Source organism: Phaenicophaeus curvirostris, chromosome 9, assembly GCF_032191515.1.
Source record: "Phaenicophaeus curvirostris isolate KB17595 chromosome 9, BPBGC_Pcur_1.0, whole genome shotgun sequence".
Classification (NCBI taxonomy): domain Eukaryota; kingdom Metazoa; phylum Chordata; class Aves; order Cuculiformes; family Cuculidae; genus Phaenicophaeus; species Phaenicophaeus curvirostris.
In genome coordinates this window covers 31,682,141-31,700,275 of record NC_091400.1, presented here as the reverse complement: position 1 = coordinate 31,700,275, position 18,135 = coordinate 31,682,141, and the positions used below count along the sequence as shown (strand labels likewise).

At 41.5% G+C, this 18,135-nt stretch overlaps 1 protein-coding gene across 25 annotated transcripts in view; it reads right to left on the bottom strand.

Annotated features, from left to right (window-relative positions):
- The window catches only part of JAKMIP3 (Janus kinase and microtubule interacting protein 3), a 77,544-nt gene extending 67,838 nt beyond the window's left edge, over positions 1 to 9,706 (bottom strand). For 24 of the 25 annotated variants that reach the window (XM_069863325.1, XM_069863337.1, XM_069863332.1 and 21 more), the window contains exon 1: positions 9,544 to 9,706. The gene's annotated coding sequence lies outside the window, so the exon portion shown is untranslated. Of the gene's footprint in view, positions 1 to 9,219; positions 9,317 to 9,543 lie in introns of all 25 variants that reach the window. The other variant, XM_069863328.1, reaches the window with a different exon arrangement.
- Positions 9,707 to 18,135: the final 8,429 nt, after the last annotated feature.

Sequence of the window (18,135 nt, the reverse complement as noted above, 5' to 3'; positions counted from 1 at the left end):
ACTAAACGCTTTTACATATTATCTGAGCACTAAAGATTTAGTTTACCAGAAGCTCAAAGGGCAAACCCTTCCTTAGTACCCCAAGGAATTATGTCTCAAGTCTACTTTAATGTTTGTTTACTTGCCTAGAAGTGGATTCTGATTCACAATTTTAAATATTCGGTTGCTTTCTTCTAAATTTACACTTTAATTAGTTAGTTACATGCAGTAAGACAAGCTGAGACAGTAAAACTGTCAGAATCACATCAGCTGATGGCTCATCCTGCCAGTAACTGTATTAAGCATGCGATGCAGGCACGTGCTCAGCAGCAGGGCAGCAGGCTTCAGGCTGTAAGTCTCTAACAGCAAGAGGCAACAAACACGAGCCAGGAGGCTGTTGGTGAACAGCAGCTTCAGTGCAAAGGCACACAGCGAGTTTGTGTCACTGCTGAAAGGCGCAAAGCCCAGCACCAAGGGCAGCTGAAGTAATAGGTTTGGAGCATGCAGAGGTGGCCATTTCAGTGTAGGCTGATGTATCCTGAGTTATTCAAGAAAGTGCTGCTGTGAAAATGCCTGCCCCACCTCTTGAACGGTTACATCCATAGGTGACATGCAGTGCCTGAAGCTGAGAGAACAGACATAGGCACTGCAGCCCAGGGTTTACAATGATGATACTCCAAGGGTCTTGAACCACACACAGAGTTACTACCTACATCCCTAGAAACAGCTATATTTAAAGTGATAAAGAGGTAACAGATGCTAAAGCAAATGAAAAGATGAGGTCTTAAGCCCAAGGGTTGGCTGAAGGCAGGAGCAATATATTCCACAGTTTCCAAGACCGTCTTTATTAGTAACTAAACTACGTAGTTTCTTTTAGTGTTGATATACAGCAATATCTTCAAACTCTGTTCCAGTTACATCTGTTCTTTAAGAAATCCTTGCATCTTTTGTTCCTTATCTTTCACACATGATTTGGAGATTTGTGCGTACATCTATTTCTAAGTAGACATTCCTTCCCAGAAGGTACGTCTACTCTCAAGTTGATTAACACTACTTGATACCACTGTTTGTTGAAATACAAGCAGAAGAAAAACATTCATGCCTGTATAATACCCTTAAGTGACAAACACAGCTGAGTGACTTATTTTTAAATGACAAAGATATTTTCAGCAGAAGCACCTATTTTTCTTTAGTTCCACATGTTTATTTACAACATAGCATTAATCAGCAATTTTCGCCCCAACCCTCACATAACTGTTGCTGTTCTTACAGTAAAATATATCCAAACATTTCTGACAGCAGCAGGGGGATGCAAAGTGGTTATTATGTTGGGATGGACAACTAAAACAGACCTGGTACTGCTGTCAAGCCCATTGCCAATACCAGTAAGCAGACTAATGCCAGTGAATGAGCATCTTGCTTTTTTGGAGCCATTTAGTACTTTTCAAAAACACTCAGTGCCGGTGTAAGTTTGCTTCTGTTGAGTATCTTGGCTCTCTAGCCTCTAGCTGATGGAAGAAGTTTCTTACATCTTCCCCCCCCCCCCCCCGCCCCCTTCACGAGAAGTCCGCACACACAGAAAGTGCCCAACATCTTATCTAGGAAAGGAAGCTCCGCCAGGGGAGGTTCAGGCTTGACATCAGGAAAAAAATTTTCACAGAAAGGATCATTGGGCACTGGCAGAGGCTGCCCAGGGAGGGGGTTGAATCACCTCTCCTGGAAGTGTTTAGAGGATGGGTGGATGAGGTGCTGAGGGGCATGGTTTAGTGATTGATAGGAATGGTTGGACTCGATGATCCAGTGGGTCTTTTCCAACGTAGCGATTTTGTGATTCTATGGGCCATGAAAATCATTTGCTCACCACAAAGGTGTTCCTCAGGAGACTTTTCTAGAGACATTGGAGAATAAATACAAGCCACGCTATAAGGCCAGCCCCTGTCTCCGAGTCCTATTCATTGCCTTGCCATAGATGTCTCTCTCTAGTGCCAGATATCAAGGGTGATAATGGAGTGAAAGCAGGAAAAAAAGTCTAACTCCTATAGTTTCCTTTACCCAAGCAAAATACAGGCTTTCCATGGAGATTATGAAGTTCCAGTTCTCCCAGCCTGTCAATGCCAGAGGCTCTGCCCAAAAAAAGACACCAGCCCAGCACCAGCTGCTCACATCTGCATTGACTGGTGTGCCAGGTACAGCATTAACTCATTCTGCCATCCTGCCAAGGTGCTGCTGAAGGCTTTCACATGCTAAAGCAGTATTCACAACTTACACCATTAATAGAAGAGCAATGGGGATTCCCCCACCTCAGCTTAACTTTTGGCAGGAAAAAGAAATAAAACCCCTCACATTGTTTTTCTTATAACGTTATGTAAAGTATGTGCAAATAAAAGAGGAAGGAGTTTTACACTAAGAGCTTCTTCCCTATTTTTTACAAGTCCTTTAACAAGCAGCATGTTACACAGCAGCAGAGTTCACTCCAGCTGCCTGGGGGTGTTCTGAGGGTTTTGCTCATCTTCCTGCCCTCCTGGGGCTTTGTATGCACCGTCTCCGTCAATTCCAAATCTATTCCAGCCACCTACTGGTTATCAGGCACTTCTAAAGAAAGTCACTTCACACACCTCTCCATTTCAGATTTTCCCTTTGAACAAGAAAAATAATGATAAAGGAAACAAAAACAAACTTTGAGGGGGAAAAAGAACATAATCTTATTTTTCTGCTCCTACTCTTGACAATGAGTCTGACGCACAACCTCAGTTTCTTTCCCCATCCTCTCTGTTGCCCACTTTGCCTCTCTCAGCCAGTTCCAACATCCTTACTCACCACTTACTTCATAAAGGATAGCTCCACAAGCATATCAAGCATCCCTCTCTTTTTCCATTCCTCTTCAATTCTGTGGTAGCTTCCATTTTCTTAGTTGCTCACTTCTCCACTATGTTTTCACTTAATTAATGATTATAAAACCCTCCTAGGCCAAAACCATACACTAATTTCAAGCAACACACAAATACTTCAGTAAGAGATGGAAAAAAAAAAAGGAAACCCCCTCAAAAAATAAAAAAAGCAACAAAACTGCTTCTGCTCATGAAGAGCTGCTTGGCAAAACTCCCTCAGACACCCCTGCCGGGCTCTGCCTAAAACCAGGTCAGCATTTCTCAGCCTGCTGGGCTACTTGACAGTGTAATGAGGGGCACCTGTGAGCAAACAACTTGTTTTTTAACTCCTGCTAAGCCTGAACGTATCCTAAGGGCAGCTGAGCATAATGAGATTTCCCTTATACTACAAGCTTGCAAACCAGAAAAGTAGAAATCTTTGATCTTTGATGGTTTTGTCCATATAAATCACATAAATCACTACGAGGAATACGTGGTACTGGAATTTTTGCAGGTGCAAATCCAGGAACCAGCCTTGGGAAAAGGAGAGAAAATGAAACCAAAATACCTCCCTTTGTTTCAAGAGCTTGTTTTGATTTTTCTCTAACTGTGCTGCTAAATGTTGCTATCTGTGATCTTGGGAGATAAAAACCAGCCTTTAATATACTTTTAAAGTGAACTAGTCCTTCTCAGTGTCTATCACGTGGTTATTTGAGCTGTTCCAACATAGATGCCAAATCAATTTACAATCTATATTACGGAGCAGGAAAAAAATAAGCTGGGAGATGAAAACAACAGAAGCAGAATAGCCCAGTGTCTGATGGGCAATAAGCATAACGAGCCTCTCCCTGCCACCTTCACAATCTTTGTAGGCAGACCTGAACAGCACCTGATAATTCTTTGCATAAAATACTGAGACAAAAAAAGAAGATGGGAGCAAAAGGTTAAAGTGTCAAAACCTATAATGATTCCTTATGCAAGCAACATAAATAATACATCATTCATCCCGGCATGACAAGACTGCCTCAGCCTTCCAAGTCCCGAACATGCAGGCACCAACCGGAGTGAACAGAAGTCTCCCACGGCTCCTGGCAACACTCTGAGTTATGGACATCGTAAGACAATGCCTTTGTGGAAATACCAGATGTTTATTTACAATAAACAAAATCCCTAATGCTTCCTTCAAGGACAACTGGTAAAGTAGGCAGCTGATGCAGCAAAAAAAAATCAACTTGTGATCCACCAGTAAAGTAAGTTTTTAAGTAACCATTCAAAACAGTAGTAACCCCAAAAATGCTTTGATTGGAGAGAAAAGGCTTTTGACAACCGCAAGCACTATCTGAGATAAAATGGATTAATATTGAGCATTAAGTCAGTATATTTTGCATTTACTTATTATTACTACAGATCAAGCTAATAAATTTTCCTTTATGACCCTTTGCATTTTTTGCTTTACTAACTTCATGCAAACACTTCCTTTGCCTGTAGCTTCCTTTGCTTTGAATGCCAACTAGAGATCTTGACACTACCAGCGATCAGCACACAAGTCAGAGCAGCAAGACCTGACTCGCTCTCACATAATGTTTCCTTCAGCAAGCTTCAACCTGCTCAGTGTATGATTACCCTCATTTTCCAGACAGGGAAAGGCTTTGTGGAAAGTGGGTGGAAGAGCTGAGCAATGACTGTGGTTGCCTGTGCTCCCAGCACCTGCGTGTTCACAGCCACGCACTCCACTCTCTGCCTCGTTCTCCCTTAGACATTAGTGCGTACTCCAATCATTTTTCATTGAACTGAACCATATGTATAATCTGCCTTCCCATCCAACAGAAAAAGCATTTCCCAGCAAATACTGTGAGGATAACCTGGCCTTTCCTAACGCCCCAGGTGAAGGCCCCAAGCTGGAGTAGTTCATGAAGGACTGCAGCCCATGAAGAGGACCCAGGCTGGAGCAAGGAACAGCGTGAGAAGGAGGGAGAGGCAGAGAGGAGCTGTTATGGACTGACTGCAGGTCCCATTCCTCCCCCCCGCACCACTTGGGGAAGAGGAGGTAGAGGAGTTAGGAAAGAAGGTGAGCCTGGGAAGAAGGGAGGGGTGAAGAGAAAGTGTTTTCGCTTCTGTCTTTGTTTCTCAACATCCTATTCTATTCTTAATTGGTTTAGTATTTGATAGGAATGGTTGGACTCGATGATCCGGTGGCTATTTTCCAACCTAGTGATTCTATGACTCTATGCAAGAAGTAATTAGACAATAATGAAATAATGAGTTGCGATTGATAATTTTGTTTTGCTAACAACAAAAGCAACATGTAAAGATAAAAATGCCAACAATCGTCCCATAGATCTCTACAAATATTTACTGCTATGGACCAATAATTGGAACTTGCTAGCTCCGGTCTTTGAATCAGGGCAAAATTCTGGTGTCACATTGTGGTACAGGAATCTTTGCAATTCTCTGAAGTGACAAAGGCTGTGGCTATAAATTACTCTCTACTTCAACATACAAAAAAGATCATATTGACTATATTTAGGGAACCTTTTTCTTCCTATTTATATGAAAATCTGAAACTTAGCCTTTGAAGTGAAGAAAAATCTGAGCTTTGGATGGTTGCATCAGATTTCTACTATGGCTTAAAAGTTTCTCATTAACTTTGCTGATATTTCTTTTCAGATAAGACTAAGAAAATAGCACATACAAGAAAGAACCCTGTATCTATAAAAAGTCAATATTATGGAAATTCAGAATCTAGCACTATCCTGCAGTATAAGCACCAGTTCTGGTTGGAAAACACCTCCTGATTTAGCTTCATCCAAAAGGAATCCAGATTGTGGATCTTGAGACCATACCATCATGCAAACAAAAGTGCAAACAGGTATCATTGAGAGATTTGGTTTAAAAGTGCTCTCCTCATCCAAACTACACACATTATTTTTATAAACCATGGCTAGAATTTACTTGTTATGGAGGTGGCTACAAAAGGTACAAAATAATTATTTTAGCATAGAATTAGTCAAAATGCAAATTGTAGCAAAAGCTTTTCAGGAGGGCAATGGGACTATTAGTGAAGGAGTCCTGCTGTAAGTTAGTGCAAATCAGTACATCTTCAGACACTTTAGCTATTTGGCAAAGTTCTCCTCCCTGGGCATGGTCTGAGTCATTGAAGTCAGTAAGATTTCTGGCATCAGCTCAGTGGCATCAGAATTAGGCTTTTTTTTTTGTGTGCAACTTCTTTTTCAATTAAACACCGTTGCTGTGGAGTTTGTTTCAGATTTACATCCGAGTAAAATATAGTACATGCCATCTGGAGTTCATTAACGCTGTCCTTCACCTAGAGCCCGTGCCAGGGGACACATCTATTATGCAACTAAGGGTAGTGCAAGAAAAAACAGAGCAGGTAGCAAAAAGATGAGAAGTCTTTTTGGTATTAAAAGCCCAAGCTGAATCATTTAGATCTATACTGATTTTCAAAGGGTTGAAATAGAGGAATTGGGATTGACACAGACCGATGGCCTCTCTGAACAGCATTTCACACCACAGCAGTCTTGCACAGCTAACAATTTGCTCTGCAATCAATACCAACCTACTTCCAGCAGAATAAATTCTGGCTATGAACTATGACAAAATTAGCCTCGTGCAATATCCAACATAATTTGGGCAGCAGCTTTCCAGACCAGATGCAGGTTTCAGTTAGTCCTGGGACACCTTATCCCAGTTAGTCTGAAAAAGTCCTTCAGAAGCCAGACCCACAGCCAGGCCTCCCAGCTGTGTTATGAAACGGCAGCTGAGCCTGGAACCACTAACAAGAGAACCCAGAAACATGAGTTAAAAGGTCAGAAAAGACACATTCTGCATCTTAAACTGACTCCTCACATAAGCTCCACGAAAAACAAGGTCCCTGTCCACACATGACCTTGTAAAGGTCAAATGACCCCAGCACTGGTGGAATAACTCAGAAAAGCAGCACAACAGAATGTTTACTGGGGTTAAAGAAAGACCACACTCTACACCCTGACGCTTCTGTGTGTTTGAGGAAAGAAATGTTGCCCTCCAGATATTTTCTCAAGTCTTTCTGAACAATTTCTCCTCAAACATTGCCTCTGCTTTTACGGAACACAAAAGGGAGGGTCATGCTGGAGGATATAGGAAGCTACACAGATGGAATTTATTGAAACTACATCTTGATTCTTCATCATCAGTGAATAACAAATCCCCAACCACATGTTCCTGGAAATAATGATTTGTGGATTTGCATAAAACTGAAGAGTTTTTTAAGAAAATCTATAAAGATGTCATTCTCCATTAGAATAATTTCTACGGAACTATATTAAATTTCTGAGTTCTTCGGGGGGTTTAGGTCTATTTGTCTAGGAAGCACGTGGCTGTAAGTGCCAAAGGAAAATCAGGGAATTACCTTTCTAGGTCAGACCACCAGTAGAAAATGCTTAGGATTTTGCCACCAATAACAGCCAACACCTGATGCTCTGGAGAAAAGGAAGCTCCCCCTTTCCTTCATGTGCAGATAAATGCTACCAGCCAGTTGTGGTCAAATAAAGATAGGATTCCAGGAATGATTTAATTTGAAAGCCTGAAGTATTGGCTGATATTTGGCTGTTTTTACCATAACATATACTAATATAAATGCTGATATCTGTCTTAAAATTATTCAGTCCCATTAGAGTCTCACAACCAGAGTAGTTGATTGGAATATCTTTGTGTTCAAATCCTACATCCTCATCATTCGGCTTGTGTAAAACTTTCAGAATCTTCTTTTTTTATTATTTTTCCATTTAAGCTGAACCTCTGCTGTTGATCATACATGAAGAGCTGCACTAGAGAAGATGATAGGCTTAGAAGACAAATATTTTAAAGGAAAGTGTTTTTTAAAAAAAAATAATGATTTAAAGGCCTTCACTTGTTAACATTCATTTACTGGCACTATTTTGAATTAGAGCCATCCACAATAAAAGATAATACTTCAGAGAAGCATTCAGGGTTGAGACATGAAGCAAAGTTTTGTTCTTGAAATAAACTGACTGCGCACTTGGAAACTTTCTGAAACTTCACCAAGTAGGAGGTGTTGACAACTGTCACTTTCAAAACATATAATAAGGAAAAGATTTATATGCACACATAAATATATTCAAGACTAGGATTTTTACAGATAACCAATGGGCCTTAAGAACATTCTCAAAAGTCGTCTTAAACTGGGGTGCTATTTTTTCCATCAGGGCTCTAGCGACAAATGCAACTTCCTCTAGTCAAGGAGTTCTTGTATCCTCATACCAATGTCCTTTCCCTTTAAATTCACCACTACAAAAGCTAAACTTTCTGCCAGTTTGATATTTCAGGTAAAGAATAAACAGCTAGCAGTCAGAAAGCTGACAACAGCAATACAAAATTGAAAGAAAGTCCAGTGCAAAAGTAAAGTATTAAGACAGCCCCTACACCAAACTTTCCATTTCTGAGCATACTTTAAGCACCTGCCATGCACTTAAATATACAGAGAAGTGCAAAAGTGTAGAATAGATGGTAGGCTAAGAATGCCAGCTGATTGCTGCTAGCCTAGACTGACAGCAATGAATGCCTCCTGCCTGTAAATTATTATTTTATACCGTACACTTTTCTCTGGAAGTATCATGATGTGAGAAGTTACAGATACAAGTCAATCTGACTCCAATGTATTTGTTTTCTAATTTCTGTCTGCATTTTAAACAGTGCCAGTAGAGGCACAGCCACATTAAGTGAAAGGAAATCTTGATGAGACACAGCATTGAAAAACCAACAAGGAAGCAAGCAGCTGGAAAAAAATGAACTTTCTTTTTTTAATCTAACAGGTTAAACAGCACAGAATAGGAAGCAGTTCTTAAGACACAGTATATGCAGTGGAGTTCAGAAAACAGGAATTATCAAGTCAGTTACTCAGTGAGCACAGAAACCAGATTACTATCTTATGGTAATTCATCATAACTTGCGTTACACTGAAACACCAACATTAACAGCTGCAGAGAACATTTATCAGCAATTACAGGCCCTGACATTTCAACTCAATGACACATGATGGAGAGTCTATGAAGATCCTGATGAATAAATGGAGCAGGAAGGTGCAGCCTGCATAACCAATGAAAGGCAGAGACATTATCTTCGATGGGCTTGCTGGCATCCTAAAGCAAAGCTGCTGCAAATCATAGCTGTGTTTATTAACTAAACCAAAGAGAAATTGGGTATTGGTGGGGAGGGGGGTAATCCCAAACATACAGTTTGAAAATGGATGGTACAAAGCTTTTAGGTAGTAGACGATTCACATGTAACATATAGATATATACAAACACATATTATGTCCATATTTATATATGCATAAACACATATAGGAACTAACCTCACAGGCACGCTCCATCACTGCTTGTCTGCTTTACCTGAGGACAGTACCATTCCTTGTATGCAGTGCACTTCATTTTAAAACCTGTAGACTGTTCCTAACAGACAGATTTAAAAGGATTTTTATGATTCACGCTGCAAAAGGCTAACAAAAAATAATCCATCCCTGCTGCATAAGATTATATTTTCCATCTCTATCCTCTGAATAGTGGAATCGAAATAGAAGTGATTCATCAATCAGTCCAGGGAAGCATTTAGAGGACAGAGAAGAAAAAGGGGGGAAAAAAAACCCAAAAACAACAACCGTACAGTAAAATCTGCTCACCATGTATACACCCTCAAAGTGGAGAATCAGACCAGCCTAACTGGGGAGAAGCTAAAGATGAATTTCACAAGGCGGCTGCAGTTGCTGGGAGATGCACTGTAAATCCTGCTCCCTCCGGGGAGAATGAGCTCATTGCGAAGAGCCAGCAGCCGCCCCTCAGCCATTGCAGTGTCACTGCAGCTTGCAGCTGAGTGCAGGCACGTCATCACAAGAGCTCCCTGAAAACCGAAAGCCCTCCCTTCCAGAAATCTAAGTCAAGCCCTTGCACCTGGATGCTGCCAGAAGGACTTGCATTTTCAGCTTAATTATTAAGCCAAAGATTTGCATCCAGCCCAGACAGCATCTGAACTAAACTCCTCCTGAAGCGGAAGATAAATTACTGAAAAGGGCAGAGAAGATCTGAAAGAGATTCAGATTTAAAAATAGCTAGCAGCCTCTGCACTTGCTCCGAGCAAAGGAGATGGAACTGAGTTATATGGAAATCCTTACATGTGTAAGTGTGGGGCCAGCTACTGGAGCTTATCGCTCATAGGAATGTTATTCCTGAATAACCCCATGCTCTAAAATTATGTGGAAATGGTAGTATGGTGGAAAAAAAGACAAGTATCTTTACAAATTCCTGTAAGGTATGATTTGAGAAAGCACTGCAGATACAAAAAGCATGTCCTTAACCCCTAGCTTGCTGTCTTCCACTACTTTTCGTAACAGAAAAAATACTCATTTTCAATATTCATGCTCATCACGCTGTAAATTCCACTTTACTTCAGAGCTGAATAACAAATGCAGATAAAATTAAAGCATTTGGTTAGAAGATACTTATAATATCCCCACACTGCAAAATTATCTAGAAGTAAAGAGCATATGTGGCCTATTTATTTGTTTTTCATGTTTTTCTAACAGTGAAGACTGGGAAGCATTCCCAGTGAATGTCACTGAACTGCTGACAGGCTTGACAAAGTGATCTGAGCACAGGACTGGAAAGCAGAAACCTACCTGAAGTGTATTCTCAGTTTTCAGAAAGGAGGACACTGGGGAATTTTCTCCCTTAAACAATACCTATATATCTGAAGTTTTCCATTGAAAAACTTGATTTTCCCTGAATCCAAAGCCCCTGACTCTGTGCAGCACCTGAATGCAAAGCCAAGAAATGTATGTGACTTCCAATCAGCTTCCTAGAACTTGTTCCTATTTTTGTGGTTAACCACTGCTGTATTTCTCATGCCCCCTCCCCCTGCTTTGCAGTTTAATCACCCTTTGACAAAGATAGGTTGAGAAAACCATTAGAACAAAATGTGTATCTACTTCATAGAAACATCTAGAAAGACAAAAATAGGACAAAATTTCTAGTGATACAAAGCTGCAAGAACAGCATGTCTTTGTTTGCTGTTATCAATGTCATAGAGTGAAATTTTTCCCTTTTTCTGTCCATTCGTACTATTTTGCGTGGTATGAAACAGGAGCATCACACACAGACACAGACTCCTCATTTACAGGGGTGGTCTTGCCTAAGCCCCAGTCCTGGCTGCTTATTTGAACCTTTCTGCCTTTTTTGCATCTCACTGAAGTCAGTGGTGATACACCACCAGCACGCAAGAGACATCGCGAGACGAGTGCCTCAATCCACAGACAAAGAGCTACTCAATTTAGTGAGGCAAAGGTGCACTACCAACTCCAGAAATCTCTGTCTTCAGCTTTGACAAAAAAACCCCAGCACTTTTCCTTGCTCCTTTCTCACACAAATTAAAATTAGATCATCTCACTACAGCTCAGCCCACTCCGTGATGAGCAAACCACCAAATCACACATATTCCAGCCAGTTCCCCAGTTTAAGGCAGGAATCAAGGACTGGCTGTGGTTCTGATGAGAGCTGTGCAAACAATGGCTTTTGAGCCCTTGGATAAATACAACTGGTTTCTATTTTTAGAGTTGAATTGCAACATTTTGTGGGAGCTTGTAAGTAAAACAAATAACATTGAAAGCAGTGTTGTAAGTGATATAAAGCAAGAGGCCATGGTTGGTTTACATCATGCAAAGAATCGGGTTTTGTTTTTCAGCTGGCAAGTGCTAGGGAAAGCACATTCTTCTGGTAATTTCCATTTACTGAGCTGCATCCACCACAGGCTTGTCCAAAGCACTCCACTGCACAGTGCTTTATCACGTAGAACAAAAATGGTAATGATCTTTAAAAACCTCAACTTAGCAAGTAAATAAGAGCTGAAAAAAAATTTATGCGCTACTTCTCTGATTCACACTAGAAGTGGTCAGAACTTCTTACACTTTAGAGGTTGAAAAGCAAACCAAGAGAAGCCTGGGTTTTGTTTTAAACATAATGTTTTCTGTCTTTTCCAGCTATCTCAGCACACTGTTTACCACTTATCTGTAATACAGATTAGCAGGTCAGCCAGGTGATTTTACATGTAGTGCTCTGCAAAGCTATCTACAGAAACTGGGAATGATTTTTTTTCCTCTTACTCAGTAGTTGCTGGAGATAAATGTGAAAGAAGTTGTACAAAGCACACAGCAAAGCGCTGGGATTGCAGTAGTTATGCCAGAGGCAGCCTTTTTTTATTTTTCTCTCTCCAAATGGAACAAACTGAAACATTTTAGTCAAGAAAATACTACAATGAGATCTTGAGGCAAAAGGTATTAAGCAATGCTTTGATAACCAGGGACATTGCTTTGCTGAAGAATATGTAGAGGGCAGAAGCAATAGGTGGTCACATTCACTCCACATCCTGTTCCACAGGAGATTGCTTTGCACCTCATCTTCTGGAGCAGAATAATAACACCTCAGGGTTACAGCCAGATAAAAGATGTCCTGAGAGAGCCTTCTTTGCTTGTCTTTCAGGTAAGCTCTTATCTGCATTTCTAAAGTCAAACGCGGTTCTATGAGCAGCTTTTCAAAGAAAAGTAATGATATTTCTGAGTCCTAGTGGTAGAGTATCCATTTGAATATCTAAAACAAGTCCTATGTACAGCTGATGAGTCCTGTTTCCTGAGCCTGTCCAGGCTGGAAAGTCAACTGATGGTTCTGTAAGGAACGAATTGTACTAATGACCAGATTTTTGCCACTGGGACACTGGAAATTGCTGTAAGGAAGAAATAACACATAGAAAAGGGACAAGTATATGCAAGAAACAGTGATGTGTGCGCATAAATTAAGCTTGAAGAAATTAAATCCTCCCCAAAAGTAACAAGATTGGCCCAAATAGAAAACTCAGGCTCTTCTGCACCCACGTCTTGGTTTTATTTCTCCTGTAAGAAGATTTTGTCCTCCACCCCTGTAGTGCAAACACCTTTTAAAGCTTAGCATTAAAAATTATACAAAAGAAGACACCTGTGTTCATTTAGTTTCTCCAAAATCCTGATGGACTGGGGAGACATTATTTTACTTCTCTCTGCTTCCATCATTACTTATAAGATTTACATCCTGTTTGCAGTCTCCCTTCCTAATCCAATGAGCTCAGCCAATTTTAGGGCTGCCAGAAGAAATGCACAAAGTCGGGGTCCTCACCAGCAGCTTTCCAAACTGGTGCTGTTTGTGGCTGCCCTTTTTGAGGGGCTTCAGGAGTGGAAGAGAGCAGGGCTGAGCTGCGGGGGCAGGCTCTGGCTCAGGTCTTGCCACCCCAGAGGTAGCTCAAGGGGCTCCCAGCTTGTGATGCCAGCTGGCTCGGGCTCCCCAGCAGGACCCAACAGATTGTGCCCAACAGTTTGATCAATCTTATCAACTTCTAAGCTAATATATATGAATTCAAGAGTGTCTACATAAGACTCTTCCCATTTAAATCAGTTTAGAAATACGCTTACCTAAACTGATATGATTACAATGTATAGACCTAACCCCCAATTCCTTTCCTTCTTTAGATCATATCTTAAATCATATCATAAGACTGTAGATCATTTAGACTGTATCTTAAACCCACTGTGTAAAGATTGGTATGGTTTTTATATATATATAAATATATATATAAAAATAAGACAAATCAATAGACTATGTGTATCTATTAGATTTCCTCATGTCAACAGCACGGATAAGAATAAACAGCTCAGAAACAAGTATCTGAGAACAGTCTGGTAGTTAATGATGAACACCATTCCAAGAAATCCACGGCATAAAAATATACATACTAGTTTGATTTCCAGAGGCAGCCAGGAAAGTTAATAACTAAGCCATTGTTGGCAATGGAAAAAAAACCCAAACAGGTAGTTGTCAGACTTTAGCAGCTTTTAAGGACCTGCGTTTTGCACAGGTGAGCAAGGTGGAGAGGAGGAGGAGAGGTGGAGAAGATGAAAGCAGCGAGCTTCATCTTGTGTTTCGTGGAGTGGTGTCACCATCTGAAAAGATGGAGGCACATTCTCCCAAATCAGTCCTGAGACTGCTCTCTGGTTGCACCAGATCTTACTGTCTCTGATTTGAAAGGAACTAATCAATACATGATTGTTCTGTTGACATGCAAGTAAACAAAATTAAAGTGAGTTCCAACCTCAAAGAGGAGCGCAGCTTAACAAATCAATAAGCTTTTAAAGATTTCATCCAATACAAATTTACAATTTTCTGTGATCACAGCAGAGTCCTTTTCTGGCAATAACCAAAAATCTATTACCATAAAGATTTATAAGGAAAGAAATGCATTCATCCAATTATTAATGAAAGACCCCAGAGGTAAGCTGTCACAGCTGTACTGTGATATCTACTAGTACAGAAGAAGATTAACTTGACCCAGTTTTATACCTTCCTTAAAGCAGAAAAGGCTTCTGGTAAATCAATTTCCTGAAGGGAAGATCAATCAACAGAAAACAGGACAAAAAGGAAGTGAGCGTGAGAGATGTGTTGTGCGGCAGGGATGTTTCAGTGCTGGGTGGCAGCAGAAGCACAAAGCTGTTTGCAAAGGCTGCCTGGCAGAGCCCCAGCAAGCTGCACTGGCAGTGGACATCTGCCCAACAAACACTGCACCTTCATCTGCCTGCCTTCCAAAGACTTTCAAATTATTCTCATCTTCCTTTCTGAGGACTAGTGATGAAAAAAGGGGCCACCACTTCTCTTTGTCAAGGTCTGAAGCTTATCTGAGTTTGTTCAAGTCCTCCTTGACTTGACCAGATGACCAGATTCTCTTGCATCTTCTCTTTGCCTGCGCCAAGTGAGCTGGGAAGGTTGGTGACCAGATGCAACACACCTCATCAACAGCCTAGAGATCATCAGACAAAGGCATGTCCGTAAATCAGGTCGAAAGATCCAAATGCTCCAGAAACAGGGCTGGGAGCAGGCACAGCACCTGCAGCACCACTCCAAACAGGAGCAAAGGTCCAGAGATAGGCTTCACATGGCCTCACCAGGGCCATGGACAGAGAGTGGCTGGGAGAGGGCACAGGGCATCCATCAGTTTGCCTGATGTCTGTCTCTGGAGAGATTATGCTAAGCTCTTGAGTCCAGACATCACATTTTAGCACTTATATATATTTATTATAACTATCCAAGTAATTACACCTGCCACACCTGTCACTAGACCTAACAACAGTCATTTTTTTTCCCATTAATTTAAGATTACTACAATCAGAGTAGAGTCTAACTCACAGTTTGCGCTATTAATTATTTGTCAAAATCTGATAAGTGTCAACAGAAAAAGTTCCTGAAAATTTAATTTTAACACTTCAGTGGTTAGTGCCCAAAAGATACCTTCCCCTGCAATATTTGATATTTTTTCTCTTAATTATTTTTTTAATTCAAACCATTTGTCTGTCATGCTCAGAGTAACAAATTCTGTAAAATCATAAATGAACACTCAGAGGTTAAACATAACACCTTTTCCCTGGTGTTTCCTGTGATAAGTTTGCAACATTGCAATAACGCAGTTCCTTTTATTTAAAAAATAAAATAAAAAATCATTTGCCCCTCCTATAAGGTGCAGAAAGTGATTTAATTCTGAATTAAACCAAATTTGACACACACCCATGCAGGGGTGCACTCGCAAGAGCCCAGCTGTGCCCCCTAAGTCTATCCAACATGCAGCACCCAGGAGCGTGTCCTGGTGGTCTGGACAGAACTCCTGTCCGGTATTGCTAGAAATACGTATTTTATTATGAATGTACAATGTTCCTACTTCTGAAGAGTTGGCCCACAAGGAGAAGACTTAACACATTCCTGGAATGATGAGCTTGCTCTTCCGTGCTGAAAGCTGCCTGGATTTCCTTTCCAAAGTGAGGTGAGAAAGGAGGATGGCTAGACAGCAGAGAGCAGCAGAGAGCTGCAGGATGAGCCCCAAAACCGAGCCAGTCTCAGCTTTCAGAGCCAGGTCCGTGCCCATCCGTCCCTCCTAGCATATCAGGACGTAATAAATAAATGCATAAACATAAGGATCTCTCTTCTTGACCAGTTATTGAATTAGAAATTGTATTTTGTTCTGCCAAGGACAATTTTTCCCTAAGATCCTTAGTAGAACAAAATTGATTTTTAATCATGCAAATTAAATACAAATTTCTCCGCAGATTTTCTGTGGTCAGGCATAAAAGAAGATAATTTAGGCATTGGCATGCTTGGAAAGGCTCATATATGAGGGGCTGTTTGCATGCCACCCCCTCTCACAGCTCTCTGCCTGCCCACCTGGGAGGAGCACGGCAGTACAGCAGCCCTCCAGGTGTGCCCAGATGTGTGGTTACCTGGACAGGCCTCTGCACCACTACCTGCGGCACAGTGCATGGCCCTGGACCAGCCTGGAGAGCTGCCCTGGGGTTATGCGAAGGAAGAAGTACAGATAATTTCTTAAAGCTATCCATTAGAATCATAGAATCGTTTGGTTGGAGAAGACCTTTGAGATAATTGAGTCCAACCGTACCTGTCCACTGCTAAGCCATATCCCTGAGCACTTCATCTACATGTCTCTTAAATACCTCCAGGGATGGTGATTGAACCACTTCCCTGGGCAGCCTGTTCCAGCACCTGATAACCCTTCTGGTGAAGAATTTTTTCTTGATGCCTAATCTGAACCTCCCCTGGCACAACTTGGCCATTTCCTCTCATCCTGTCACTTGTTACTTGGGTGAGCAGATCAACACTCACCCCGCTACAACCTCCTTTAAGGTGGTTGTAGACAGTGATAAGGTCTCCCCTCAGCCTCCTTTTCTCCAGGCTAAACAGCAACAGTTCCACCAGCTGCCTCTCACAAGACTTGTTCCCTAGCCCCTTCACCAGCTTCTTTGCCCTTCTCTGAACTGAGGTGTGGAAAAATTATGTGCAAAGGATGGACTAAAAGCCGGATAAGTGACCTTGCAAATGTCCTCACGGGCTAAACTGTTACTCCACTTTGTCCATTGGCTGCCCTGAGTACAATTCACAGATTAATAAAATCCTGACCTTGTCTTTCTGGAAAGGTTGTAGTCTAATACCTTTTGCTATTATAGTGACTCACTGAAAATTTACCAGAGGATCTATTTTACATGAGCTTTGTGATTGCCTACTGCAGAAAGGCACGAAAGAAAACAACTTCAGCTTAGAGAAAGTGCCTGCATCCTTTAATGAAGTAAATGATATTTTACCCATCCTCTAGCTACATAAAATAAAATTCTATGTATTTGTCTTTATAAGACACCTGCTTTAGCAGGGGGGTTGTACTGGGTGATCTCCAGAGATCCCTTCCAACCCCCACCATTCTGTGATAAATTCACAGCAGTAAATCAGTACCTGCTTTCAAAGGGCAACACTAGTTTTTTCTAACTGGTTTCCTATTTGGAGAGCCTGCCAGCTCGGATGGCATTACAAAAAATGAGATGGCATTACAAAAAATGAGATGGCATTACAAAAAAAAAGAGAAGGAATTAATTATCAGCTATTTCAAGGCCCTGTTTGAGACCTGTCGGAGACAGGATTTGAGGCCAGCACTTCTGGTTTTGCAGTTGTATATGTTTTCCCTTGAAATCCAAGCACAGGTTTCTGTTGCTTTGCACGGTTTGTGTAAGAAGCACCATATTTCATCACCAAATGCTGCTGCAGGACACGGATGAGTGTGGCGTGTAGAGGTTGTGTACTGTGCTGAGTGTACATGGAACAGGGAAATGAGGAATTCTCTGAGGAAGCTACTCTTGTTCTTCACCACTGCTGCTGGCTGTGGTTGGAGGCCAGCACAGGACCTCCCCCATCGCTCCTGAAGGTTTAGGGCATCCTCTGATCTCACCATGAGAGACTGTGAGAGAATGTGAGGGACACTGGAAGACCATTGGGGATTGTGAGGGATGGGGAGGAAGGGCGAGGGACCATGAGGTTCCCCTCATTACAAGAAAGACTTTGAAGTCCTGAAGCGTGTCCAGAGAAGAGCAACGAAGCTAGTGAAGGGGCTGGGGAACAAGTGTTACAAGGAGCAGCTGAGGGAAGTGGGGCCACTTAGTCTAGAGAAGAGGAGGCTGAGGGGAGACCTTATCACTGTCTACAACTCCCTGAAAGGAGGCTGTAGAGAGGTGGGTGTTGGTCTTTTCTCCCAAGTGACAGGTGATGGGATCAGAGGGAATATAATCATAGAATCATAGAATAACCAGGTTGGAAGAGACCCACTAGATCATCAAGTCCAACCATTCCTATCAAACACTAAACCATGCCCCTTAGCA